Raw genomic sequence first — 13,852 nt, forward strand, 5'->3', positions numbered from 1 at the left:
GCTGGAACTTTGAGGAGGCGGCGTATGCGGGGAGCGACTGTGCCGCCGGTAACGATCCGCTCCGCGTCCTTGTCCCTCCCTCTCGCCTCACCCCAGGCTGGGGCTCGTCGCTTCCACTTCTCTCTCCACACTTGGCACAAGCTTTCTTTCCCTTTTGTTTGTTACCGGTGTTTTTCTCTTCACGTGAGGCGTGGGGCCGGCCCCCTCCTGGGACGGAGGTTACTGGGAAGCTCCCGCCCTTCGACCCCTGCGGGCCCTGGGTTGCTGGGGACCTTCTCAAGGCCCTTTTTACTTCCCAGGGCTGCGTGCTCGCTTGGGGCCCTCTCCCCAGTTACTGTTTGCGGAGGGGCCGTTCCTTTCCTGGTTTCAACAGGTACTGAGCGGGGACGTGGCGACCCCTTTCTCTCCCCAGGGGTACGGGGCTGTGGACGGCGGGGGCCGCCCGAGACGACCCCGGGGCTGCGGGCGATTTCTCTGGAGCGAGTCTGCTCCGCTGCCAGGGAGCCCCGGGCTGTCGGCTGGGAGTGAGCAGTCTAGTAGAGAGGGTGTACTTCCTGGTTTTCTTGGGCCGCCCTCGGAAAACTCCAGGTCCGATTTTTTAAAGTTTTCTTTATCAATAAAGCCTCCTGTCAGGGTTGAATAGGGAAGAAGCACGGGATTTGGAACCTGATGTCCTGGGAGGAGTTTCGGGTATGCCACTTGCTAGACCTGTGATCCTTTGTAGCACATTTACTGCAGCCTCGTTTTCCCAGTCCGGAAAATGGGGCTAATCGTCTTTGGCCTGCCTGCCTTCCGGTGTTATGGGGTTCAGCAGAAGTGACATGTGCGAGAAAGCACGTTTCAAATACAGCAAGCTCACTATCTTTCTGTCTACACACACACACTCTCTCTCGCTCCCCTCTCGCTTTGTTATAACCGTCCTTTCCTCAGTTCTGCACAGGTACGAGTATCCCAGAAAGCGCTTAATGTTCCTCACATGTGCTAAGCTGATGCCTGTCCCCAGCTGGTCTGCCGTCTCTTCCCCGTTTTCAGATACTGCTTGTGCTAAACCTAGCTCTGATTCTGATACGGTACCACTATCCTGTGTGTACTAGCTGAAACAAGAAATATTGGGGTTATTTTCACCTACCCTAGGTATATGTGTTAGGAGTCTGTTACCTTATAGTTAGAATTCAGAATATAAACAACCAGTATTCCAGTCTAGTTTTTATTCCGGCTGTTCAGCTCTGAGACTCCAAGCAGGTGGCTTTTTGTGTTATTTTTCCCCTTGTAGAGAGAGAGGATTTTACAAACAACTTTTTGTGGGTTTGGAGGTATAGTAATGAGGTAATCTTGTATTTATTCTGCAATCATTGGTTGAAGAATACCTGAATGTGGTTCTAAAAACAAAGAGGATGGCAGTACAGTGATTTAGTTGAATATACAAAGTTGAACAAATCTGAGTTCAAATCCCGGTGCTGTGACTTCTAGTTTATGACTTTTGGCAAATTATTTCTCCTCTCTAAGCCTGTCTACTAATTTCTAAAATGGAGATGATAGCATTTAACTCACAAGGTGTTTGTCTATAGGCATTAAATGAGATGTGAATATAAAGTAGTGTTGGAGTGAGTACGTGCTCATTATTTTGTTGCTGTTGTAACTGATGGCTATGATGATGGTAAAAAATGACGGTGATAATTTTAGGTAAAGTATTTTCTTGAGATTCCATTTCTTTTTTGTTGTTGTTTGTAAAATGAGGATAGTTATCCTTAACTCATAAACTTAAAAAAAACGCTGTAAATAGAAGTGCTCAGATTGCAGGGTTTTTTTTTTTAATTTTTTTAAGCAATTGCATTTTATCTAAAGATTATATTAGGCTATTTTTTACTTTTAGAGGTTTCCAGAATGCTCTTGTTGTTGGGGTGTGCTGTTGGACTGGTGCTTCATTTATAACCCATAGTAAGAATGCAGTTTTCTGTCTGTACATTGGAGCTTGTAGCAGAACAATTCTCTGTGTTTATGACTTAGATATTGACTATTTACTAGGACAGAGTTTTTTTTTTTAATCTTTATTGGAGTATAATTGCTTTACAATGTTGTGTTTCTGCTGTACAACTAAGTGAATCAGCTATACATATACATATATCCCCATATCCCCTCCCTCTTGAACCTGCCTCCCACCCTCCCTATCCCACCCCCTAGGTGGTCACAAAGCATCGAGCTGATCTCCCTGTGCTGTGTGGCTGCTTCCCACTAGCTATCTGTTTTACATTTGGTAATGTATGTATGTCCAAGTCACTCTCTCACTTTGTCCTAGCTCCCACTCCCACCTTGTCCTCAAGTCCGTTCTCTACATCTGCGTCTTTATTCCTGCCCTGCCCTTAGGTTCATCAGTACTGTTTTTTTAGATTCCATATACATGTGTTAGCATACGGTATTTGTTTTTCTCTTTCTGACTTATTCACTTTGTATGACAGACTCTAGGTCCATCCGCCTCACTACAAATAACTCAGTTTTGTTTCTTTTTATGGCTGATTAATATTCCATTGTATATATGTGCCACATCTTCTTTATCCATTCATCTGTCGATGGACACTTAGGTTGCTTCCATGTGCTGGCTATGGTAAGTAGAGCTGCAGTGAACATTGCGGTACATGACTCTTTTTGAATTATGGTTTTCTCAGGGTATATGCCCAGTAGTGGGATTGCTGGGTCATATGGTAGTTCTATTTGTAGTTTTTTAAGGAACCTTCATACTGTTCTCCATAGTGGCTGTATCAATTTACATTCCCACCAACCATGCAGGAGGGTTCCCTTTTCTCCACACCCTCTCCAGCATTTATTTGTAGATTTTTTGACGCTGGCCATTCTCACTACTGTGAGGTGATACCTCATTGTAGTTTTGATTTGCATTTCTCTAATGATTAGTGATGTTGAGCATCTTTTCATGTGTTTGTTGGCAACCTGTGTGTCTTTGGAGAAATGTCTATTTAGGTCTTCCGCCCATTTTTGGATTGGGTTGTTTGTTTTTTTGATATTGAGCTGCTTGTGTATTTTGGAGATTAATCCTTCGTCAGTTGCTTCATTTGAAAATATCTTCTCCCATTCTGAGGGTTGTCTTTGTGTCTTGTTTATGGTTTCCTTTGCTGTGCAAAAGTTTCATTAGGTCCCATTTGTTTATTTTTGTTTTTATTTCCATTACTCTAGGAGGTGGATCAAAATGATCTTTCTGTGATTTATGTAGGACAGAGTTTTATAGAGCATTTTTTGTTGGTTCCCCATCCTCCCCACCTTTCTTTTTTTTTTTTAAAGCCAGAGTATTTGACTGTAAAAGTTCAGCCTAGCGGGTAGTGTCCAGAAGATCTGGTGACTCTCATCTTTGAAAGTAGAAACACTTAGTGACAGGTGCTGATGGTGGCACTGGTGTGTGTGTACCTGCAAGGAGTGAGAGTTCAGAGGAACCAAGGAGGAATGCCTAATAGAGAAAACTGATGTGTTGGTCAAAGCAAAGTCTTAGAGTTAAGAATTGAAATGTTTACTTTTCATTCCTTCAGATGCTGTGTTGACTACAGGATGTCTGCAGGTGCAAATGTTTCCTTTACTGTCTTTTTTGATGTGGTTTTCCCTGGCTCCGCTTTGCCAGTTTCATCCTGACTTATATAGTTAAGAATCAGCAAGATAACTATTTTGTTTTTACTACAGACGTGTGTATAAACTATGACAGTAGAGAGTCATTTCCATTAAAGTCTACTTTGTGTGCTATCGTGTGTTATTTTTTCCTTTATGTTTTAAACATTTTCTTGATTAGTTTTTTTTTTTTTTTTTTTTTTTTTTTTTGCTGTACGCGGGCCTCTCACTGTTGTGGCCTCTCCCGTTGCGGAGCACAGGCTCCGGACGCACAGGCTCAGCGGCCATGGCTCACGGGCCCAGCCGCTCCGCGGCATATGGGATCCTCCCAGACCGGGGCACGAACCCGTATCCCCTGCATCGGCAGGCGGACTCTCAACCACTGCGCCACCAGGGAGGCCCTCTTGATTAGTTTTTACTTGAGTTTTTGGAAGGTAGACCCATTTTCAGGCTTAGTGAAAGATGGTATTATTATTATTACTATATTTAATTTTATTATTATATTTTTTCTTATAGTCATGAATTTTGGTGATACATATATATTCATTCCCAAAATGTTTCACATGATCACTGTATTTTTTTGTTACTCAAGGTTAAGTTTGTTGACTGTGACCACTGAACCCTGAAAAACAGCAAAATTAATTGGCTAATATTTTTGAATCTGTGACCCTGTCCTCATTAGCTCCATAAGCTCAGTGTTCACAAAATATCTCACCAGAATGAATGATAAGACTGGTATACTGTTGATTTGGCACTTGTGCACTCATTAGACATAATAGAAGTAAATGAACTAGTGCCAGAAGTAAAAGTAGAGATTTTTAATTATAAACCTATAATACAAGACTAGCCCTCACACTGTGTATAAAACTGGTGACCTGTAGGATGATCTTTGACAATCACTAACCTGAACTATAATTTAGACGTTTCTTTTAGTTGTTGAATTGTATTGGGTTCAGGCTTCCCACCCACAGGAGAAGTGAGAAGAAATGGAACTAGGCTTTTCATGTCTTGAAAGAGAACCCTACTTCTACTATGCCACCTACCGAAAATGTGCTCTTACCTAGTGGGGAAAAACATTTAGAGTTTTCTGTTAATGAGCCCAGTAGGATGGATGAAGCCGGGGTAACTCCTAAGAGCTTATTGAATTACAGAGAAATTCCAGTTGTCAGAGGTTTAGATAGGAGAGAAGTTATAGGGTATTGCTTTGCAGCGGTAAGCCTGCATTTGAAGAGGATTTTCTCCTCTCAGTAAAACATGGACCAGTTGCTCCCAGTTTGTGGTGTGTATTTTTCAGAATCTCATGCTAGCCTTCTGTCTAGTTTTTCATTCTTCAAATTTGCTCTTCAGTTTCATTACTATCTATTGTCCCTCTTGTATCTTTTTATTTTTTAAAGTCAAACATGGCTGGTTTGGGACTAGGAATAAAAACAGACAAGCAGAGAAGCACCGTTGGAAATACCAGGTTCTGGTGTCTAGTATTCTGAGGTTCCCAAATAACACGGGTTAACCTGTGCATATGATGATAATGGATTTCTGGAATGGGCAAGTGGCTGACAGTTCATGACTGTTTAACCTGGTAAAGAGGCAAAAATATGGGCAAATGGTGTGTGGTGCTCCTTAATATCAGGTTTGCCTCTTAGGAAAAAATATGTGTACTGTTAATACTGGCTTGCATCTGGACTGTTTCAAGTTCTTTGCCATGGAATACCAGAAGAGTATTAAAGAAAGAAGGGAAGCACTTGGATTTAAATCTTCACCTCTCAAATTTATACCAATAATCCTGTTTGTTTTTCCTTATCATCTGTAAAATAGAGTTAATAATATCAAGCCTGCTTATTTATAAAGATTAGAGGGAAAAGTTAACAAGAATTTCTTGGAAATGGGGTAACTATAGGGGAGAGACTTATAGAAAGGCAGAGTCTGAGAGGGGAAAACACACACTCTGGGGTGGGTCACTTAGGGAGAGATAGAAAGAGGAATACACACACACCAAAGGCAGAGAGTGAGGGTCAGTCAGAGATAGAGAGGGGACATTGGAAACACAGAGGGATAGTCAGACCGAGGCATTTAGAGTTAGAAAGAAGGGTAATCAGAGATGTAGAGAGAAGGGCTGACTTAGAAATGACAGGTGGATGCAGGGAGGGAGCTGGAGAAAGACTGTGAGGGGGAACAACCAGGAGGGCATGACCAAGAGATGGGAGCTTATTGAGTTAGTTTTTGACTGTTATTTGGGGAGATCTTGTAGACATTTGTAATTAGCCAGGAAAGGGAAGAAATGCAGATATTAACAGTAAATCAAATAACATGTTTATGCAGTTTTTATTACACTAAAATTTTCCCTTAAACACTAACTTTATTTTGCATATTAAACATATAAACACCAAGCCAACTTTTGTTACAGGCTTGTTGACTACTTACTTGACCCCTTCATAGTATAGTTTAAACACATTTTTTTAAATGAAATAAAATGATTATTTTCTTTTTTAGAAATATTTTTTCTTAAAAATATCTAATATATGCTTACTGTAGAAAACTTGGGAGATACAGAAAAATTTAAAGAACAACAAAACTCATAATCTCGCAATCTAAGCAACGCATAATGAGGCCTGCATTTTTCATGTTTACTTACAGCCTTTTTTTTTTTAGGTATTTATTAAAGCTCTTCTTTCCTAACAGAACCAAAAAGCTGTTTATAAGTCCAAAGTCATTTTTTAAAAATTAATTAATTAATTAATTAATTAATTTTTGGCTTCGTTGGGTCTTCCTTGCTGCCTGTGGGCTTTCTCTAGTTGTGGCAAGCAGGGGCTACTCTTTGTTGTGGGCTTCTCATTGTGGCTTCTCGTTGCAGAGCACGGTCTCTAGGCGCACGGGCTTCAGTAGTTGTGGCACGCGGGCTCAGTAGTTGTGGCATGCGGGCTCAGTAGTTGTGGCACACAGGCTTAGTTGCTCCGTGGCATGTGGGATCTTCCCGGACCAGGGCTTGAACCCGTGTTCCCTGCGTTGGCAGGTGGATTCTTAACCACTGTGCCCCAGGGAAGTCCCCAAAATCATTTTAAAATTAACTATTTGTGGTGGAGTTAACTTTATATTCCTATTTTGGCACTTAGGTACTTCCATAAACTATAGTATTTGTATACCTATTTTTATTTCCTACCTCCCTAGGTTAGATTAATAACTAGGCTATCTGTTATTCATATTTGTGTTTTAGACTAACCAAGTGTCTTACCTATAGTAAGTACTCAGAATATATTTGAGATGAATTGTTAAGTTCTCTAATTAGAAACTTTCCTATTTAAATAGTTCTGTCCAGTTTCTCATCGGCAGACTGGATCTTCCTTAATGTTGAGAAAAGCTTGATTTTAGGCTGTGTGTGTGTGTGTGTGTTTAATATGAAGTTACTGAACTAGGAAAGGGGTGCTTTTTCCGGTTAGCTTTCGTTATATATATAGCAAGCCACTCTGAAGTTTAGTGATGTATCAATAAAACAGCATTTTATTATGCTATGGATTCTGCCAGAATTCAGACAGGGCAGTGTGGAGATGGCTCGAACCTTAGCTAGAAAGGCTTGAAAGCTGGTGGTAATTTTGTGGCTGGAAACTAGAATCTGGAGCCTTCTCCACTCATGTGCCTCATGATTGAAGTTGACTGTCCCCTGGAACACCTACATATGGTCTCTCCACATAGACTAATTGGGCATCTCCACAGCATGGTGGTGGCTGTTTTCTAAGAGTAAGCATCCCAAGAGAACCAAGTGGAAGCTGTGTTGCCTTTTGTTACCTGGACTTGGAAGTCACATAGTGACACAAGCTTGCCATGTTCAAGGAGAGAGCAGTGGTTACACTGAACCCACTTCTCACAGGAGGAGTGTCAGAGTCAACCTTGTAAGAAAAACATTGGAGGTAATGGAAGTGGGGGATAGGTGCCATCTTTGGGAAAGACAGTTGGTCACAAGCAGTTACTGGACTGAAAAATAGTAAGTTAAAAAATGAGTTAATAAAACATCACTTTCTGAATGTTAGTGAGTAAGTATCCTATTGCATATTAGTAATGTTAATTGTGTTTAGTTAAAAAACTTATACTAAACTTTTAAAGGCTTTTAAACTCAAAGCTATTTCAAGTTACTTCCTTGACTTTTAGACTCTGAACAAAATCTTATTTCCTTTTTTAACCCAGCTTGCAAGTTGGTGAGTTTCTATACTTTGTTCCATCCCTTTTTAAAATTCAATGGAGGGCTTCCCTGGTGGCGCAGTGGTTGAGAGTCCGCCTACCGATGCAGGGGACGTGGGATCGTGCCCCGGTCCGGGAAGATCCCACATGCCACAGAGTGGCTGGGCCCATGAGCCATGGCCGCTGAGCCTGCGCGTCCGGAGCCTGTGCTCCGCAACGGGAGAGGCCACAGCAGTGAGAGGCCCGCGTACCGCAAAAAAAAAAAAAAAAAAATTCAATGGAGTCTTATTTTGTAAATAATCAGTTACATATAAATAATATACTGAAGAAAATTTGGAAAATCAGGAAAGAAACAAAATAAACCTATGATCTCACCTTTCAGATGTAATCAGTTAGAATTCCATAATTTCTTACCCATGGTTCCTAAATTCAAACTGTTGTGAAGATGGAAAGTTTTTAAGAAGTTTGTAGCAACCTCAGTTGGCAGCAAAAGCCAGTCTGCACTGATATAAGGCTATTTGTAGTCTTTATTATGTAGTATAGTGATTTATACTTTTTTCCACAAAAATTTCAACTTGTTTAATTACAGAGTATTGCCCCAGACGCTGGTTAGAATATTTTGTAACACATAGAATATGTACCATATCAACCTTTCTAAAAACCTGCAAATTTTTTCTGAATTCTGAAGCCTGTCTGACCCCCAGGAGTTTTGGATAGGGGATTTTGGACTGGAATTAAAAACCTAGTGCTAGGAAAAGATAAACTTATTAACCTCCTTTAGTGGTTCTAAACTTTTTTATCATATGAATCTTCCCAGAACTTTTCTGCTTTCATTTCACATTTTTATTTTAGGAGAAGACCCAGAAGGAAAAGAAATAGTCTTGATTTGTTTATATGATCGGTAGTTCTCTGCATCAGTGTGACCATCTTTCAATACATTCAGAATTTCCAGGCCTCTTGACTCTTCTGGTGTAAGAGCCAGTGATGTAGTAAGTACTGGAGTTTGACGAGCCCAGGGAGCCATGTAGCTCTTGGTTTTTGCCACCAATATTGTTAATGTGACATTGCTATTCTTTCCTTTTTTGCCATCGTGGTTTTTTTTTTTTTTTGTACTGCTTGTTTGTTTCCTTGAGTAGTCTGAAAACTTTCTTTGCCTCTGACACTTGAGTTCAAGGTTGAGGAATTTATCTTTAACTCCATAATGTCAGATAGTTTTAATTTTTAAAGTATTTTCTTATTACTATTATCACAAGTTCAGTATGTGCTCATTATCAAGGATTTGGAAAATACAGCCATATTTTCACCACTTGGAAGTAACTGTTAACATTGAGATTTATTTCCTTCCACTCTATTTTCTGTGTATGTATATTAATGCAACACACACACACACACACACACACTTACATTGGAATCTCTTGCTGTTGTACATAAATTTTGTATTCTGCTTTTTAAAAAACATAACATGTTTATGAATAGTGTCTAAGTCTGTTTCTTGAGTGAGCATGAATTATATTACTGGACAGTGACCTTAAAATTTGTATTCATTTTGTGTGGGAACTTAGGCGACAGGTTCAACTTCTGGCATTGCCAGTGCCACGCTGAAAACTGGGGCAAGTTATAGGTTATCTCTGGGCTTCCATTGTGTCAGCCGTCAAATGAACTTTTCAAGGTATTTGGTGCAACAATCTGATGAAAGTTAACCCACTCCTTGGAAAGTCACTCATACAAAAGAAGTCCTTGGTCAAAATTTTTTTTAATTGACTAACAATATTATGTTAGTTTCAGGTGTACAACATAGTGACTTGACAGTTTTATACATTACAAAATAATCATGACAATAAGTCTAGCTACTATCTGTCACCATACAAAGTTATTACATTATTATTGACTGTATTCCCTATGCTGTATATTACATCATTGTGACATTTATTTTATGATTAGAATTTTGTATCTTAATCCCCTTCACCTATTTCACCTGTCACTCCCCACCCCTCTCCCTTTTGGCAACCACCAGTTTGTTCTCTATATTTTTGAGCCTGTTTCTGTTTTGTTGTGTTTGTTCATTTGTTTTGTTTTTTAGATTCCACATATAAGTGAAATCATACAGTATTTGTCTTTCTCAGTCTGACTTATTTCACTTAGCTTAATACCCTTTATGTCCATCCATGTTGTCACAAATGGCAAGATTTCATTCTTTTTAATGGTTGAATAATACTTAATTGTAAAAATGCCACAAGTTCTTTATCCACTCAACTATTGATGGGCATTTAGGTTGTTTCCATGTCTTGGCTATTGTAAATAAGGTTGCAGTGAACATTGTAGTACATATACCTTTTTGAATTTGAATTTTTGTTTTCCTTGTATAAATACCCAGAAGTGGAATTACTGTATCATATGGTAGTTCTAGTTTTAATTTTTTGAGGAAGCTCCATAGTGGTTGTACCAATTTACATTCCCACCAACAGTGCACGAGGTTTCCCTTTTCTCCACATCCTTGCAACACTTGTTATTTCTTGTCTTTTTGATGATGGCTATTCTGACAGGTGTGAGGTAATATCTCGTTGTGGTTTTGATTTGCATTTCCCTGATGATTAGTGGTGTTGAACATCTTTTCATGTGCCTGTTGGCCAACTGTATGTCTTTGGAAGAATGTCAGTTTAGGTCCTCTGCCCATTTTAAAATTTTTGACATTGAATTGTACGAGTTCTTCATATATTTTAGATATTAACTCCTTATCGAACATATCATTTGCAAATATCTTCTCCCATTCAGTAGGTTGCCTTTTCATTTTGCTGATGCTTTGCAAAAGCTTTGCAAAAGCTTTTGAGTTTGATGTAGTCCCATTTGCTTATTTTTGGTTTTGTTGCCCTTGACCAAGGAAAGAGATCCAAAAAAATATTGCTAAGACTGATGTCAGAGAGCAGGCTGCCTGTGTTTTCTTCTAGCAGTTTTATGGTTTCAGGTCTCACATTTAAGACTTTAATCTGGGCTTCCCTGGTGGCACAGTGGTTGAGAGTCCGCCTGCCGATGCAGGGGACACGGGTTCGTGCCCCGGTCTGGGAGGATCCCACATGCCGCGGAGCGGCTGGGCCCGTGAGCCGTGGCCGCTGAGCCTGCGCGTCCGGAGCCTGTGCTCCACAACGGGAGAGGCCACAACAGTGAGAGGCCCACGTACCGCAAAAAAAAAAAAAAGACTTTAATCCATTTTGAGTTTATTGTTGTATTTGGTGTAAGAAAGAGGTCAAGTTATATTCTTTTGCACGTGGGTGTCCAGTTTTCCCAACATTGTTTATTAAAGACACTATATTTTCCCCATTGTGTATTCTTGCCTCCAGTGTCATAGACTAATCGACCATATAAGTGTGGATTTATTTCTGGGCTGTCTATTTTGTTACATAGTCTGGTCAATCTTTGCAATTCTTCCCATTCTACTAGATGAACTATATGTTGAGGAATGCAAAATATAGCAGTATCTATTTGAGGCTATTAGGGCTTCATGGAAGAGGAGGATCTTGAAGGACGTGATAGAATCACAAATTGACTTGAGAGGACAGAAGAAAATTCCACATAGGGTGATGAGACTTTAGAAGCAAAAAAGTACAATATATGTGAACTGAATGAGACAAAAAGGGTATTTTAACAATATTGCACAAATGGAAGTTTGATTTTACTGATGATGATGAGTAGTAAAGAGATGTGATTTGTCAGGTTTACATGTCTGTGGGGGTAATGAAAAATTAATGGGAAGCTTTGAAGGCTAGGCTGAAGAACTTAGATTTGATCCTATAGATGATGGTATTTTTGTTGAAAGTCATATGACGAAAACAGTATTTGAGAAAGGTTGTCCTGGTAGCTCTGTGGGATAACCTCAAGCAGGGAGTGGCTGTAGGGTATCTCAATAGGACAATCATGGAATAATATGGAAAGAGAAAACATGATAACTCTTGTGAAGGAAGAGCAATAAGAATGGGGTTAGAAAAGCTGAAAGAGTCGGAATACCTCAAAGTTTTGAGCCTGACAAGTCAAGCGTATTGTGGTGTCTTTTTTTTTAAAATCTATTTTGATGTGGATCATTTTTAAAGTCTTTATTGAATTTGTTACAGTACCTGCTTCTGTTTTTTAATGTTTGGTTTTTTGGCCTCGAGGCGTGCGGGATCCTAGCTACCTGACCAGGGATTGAACGGTGCACGCCCTGCATTGGAAGGCGAAGTCCCAACCACTGGACCACCAGGGAAGTCCCTATTGTGGTGTCTTGATAAAGACACTATCTGAGAAAGGATCTCAGATAGGTCTAGGGAGCAAGATAATGAGTTCAACTGCTAGTACAAGTTTTAGGTATTGGATAATTTGAGTGGTAGTTGAAAAAATCTGGTGCTTTAAAAATAAAGAACTTAATAATGTAAATGAATGCTGTCCCTTTGAAAGTAATCCATTTTTAAGACCATGCATTTATTCTAGCAAATAAATATTCTTTGGAATTTGTCTTTTGGAACTGCTTTCAGAACCAATAGAACCATATAAGAAAACCAGTCTCATTACTTTATGGTCATATCTTTTTTGCCCAAGAGTATTATCTTGCTTGATCACTCATCTTATTTACCATTTTTATTTCTAAGTGATATTTGACAGTTCCTAAAAGTTAATCTGCAGAGGCATGAAATTTATTACCATGGTGGATATTTAAATAACTGTCATCGTTGCTGAGGACAACCTTAAAAGGCTGTGACAGCATCCTTAGAAGAGGTGCTAGTGCACGCTGGTTAAGAGGGTGGGTTCTGGAAGCCTAGATTGGAATGATCTCTTTAGTACATTAGTTCTGTGTATTGAGTAAGTTACTTAACTTGTCTGGGTCTCAAGTTTCCTCATTTTTACTTATTTATTTATTTATTTATTTTTGAGGTACGCGGGCCTCTCACTGTTGTGGCCTCTCCCATTGCGGAGCACAGGCTCCGGACGCGCAGGCTCAGCGGCCACGGCTCACGGGCCCAGCCGCTCTGGCATATGGGATCCTCCCGGACCGGGGCACGAACCCGTGTCTCCTGCATCGGCAGGCAGACTCTCAACCACTGTGCCACCAGGGAAGCCTTCCTCATTTTTAAAATGAGGATGGTGATAATATGCCCTACTTCATAGGATTATTGTGAGGGTTAGCTCTTAGAACAATGCCTGGCAAGTATTAAAAGCTCAGTAAATATTAGCTGTTTATTACCATCACAACAACTACCACCACCACTTTGGCTATTTATCTTTTTTGTTTTAAAAATCACTTGTGTTCCTGTTTAATTATGTCTTGTACAAATGGAATGATAGACAGCTGGAGATAAAAGTAGAGCTCAAATAAATGATCAGACATATAGTGATGAGGTTTTTTAGAATGTTTGACCTAGAACTTAGTGGGAGAAGAGCAGAAAAGACCAAGGATGGAATATTGGGGAATATTCATAGTAAGGGAGTGGGAGGCAGAAAACGAGCCGGCAGAAGGGCAGTGGAAGATTGTTTAGAGAACGAAAGAAAACAAGGAGTGTACACTAGTATAGAGGTTATATTAATTAGGATTAGATTTGTTTGCAACCAAATAACAGAGACTTAAGCATGATAGATTTCATTTCTCTTGATGTCACAAATTCCAGAAGTAGTCTAGGACTGTTGTAGTTTATCATGGGGTCATGTTGTTGCTTCACTGTGCATGGATTCACTTGATGGTCTAAGATGGCTATTGGAGTTCCAGCCTTTTCATCCACATTCGAACCAGCAGAAAGAAGGAAGAGAAGAACATATCTCCCTCCCTTTAAGGATACTTCCTAAAAGTTATATATACCACTTTTTGCTCATATTCCATTGGTCACATAGCCACATCTTCCTGCAGGAGAGGTTGGGAAATGTAAACTATTTTGAATGGTTAGTGCCTGGGAAGAAAAAACAGGAACAATAAGGATAATCCAAGGGTAGCTAGATGAGGACTATCAGGTAGATAACAGAGTTAATTGTCTTTAGGATAGTTTAATTCATTATTGGTAATCCTTGATAAGAGTTTCAGTACTTGGCGAAACTATGAGTATGAAACTACTCTTACCAAATT

The 13,852-nt window shown here is 39.8% G+C and overlaps 1 protein-coding gene across 1 annotated transcript in view; it reads left to right on the forward strand.

The window, feature by feature from the left end:
• The first annotated feature begins 285 nt into the window (after positions 1-285).
• R3HCC1L (R3H domain and coiled-coil containing 1 like) overlaps positions 286-13,852 on the forward strand; it is a 72,287-nt gene continuing 58,720 nt past the window's right edge. The window contains exon 1 of the mRNA XM_082610174.1: positions 286-373. The gene's annotated coding sequence lies outside the window, so the exon portion shown is untranslated. The remainder of the gene's footprint in view (positions 374-13,852) is intronic.

Source organism: Mesoplodon mirus, assembly GCF_964341445.2.
Source record: "Mesoplodon mirus genome assembly, chromosome: 2".
NCBI lineage: Eukaryota > Metazoa > Chordata > Mammalia > Artiodactyla > Ziphiidae > Mesoplodon > Mesoplodon mirus.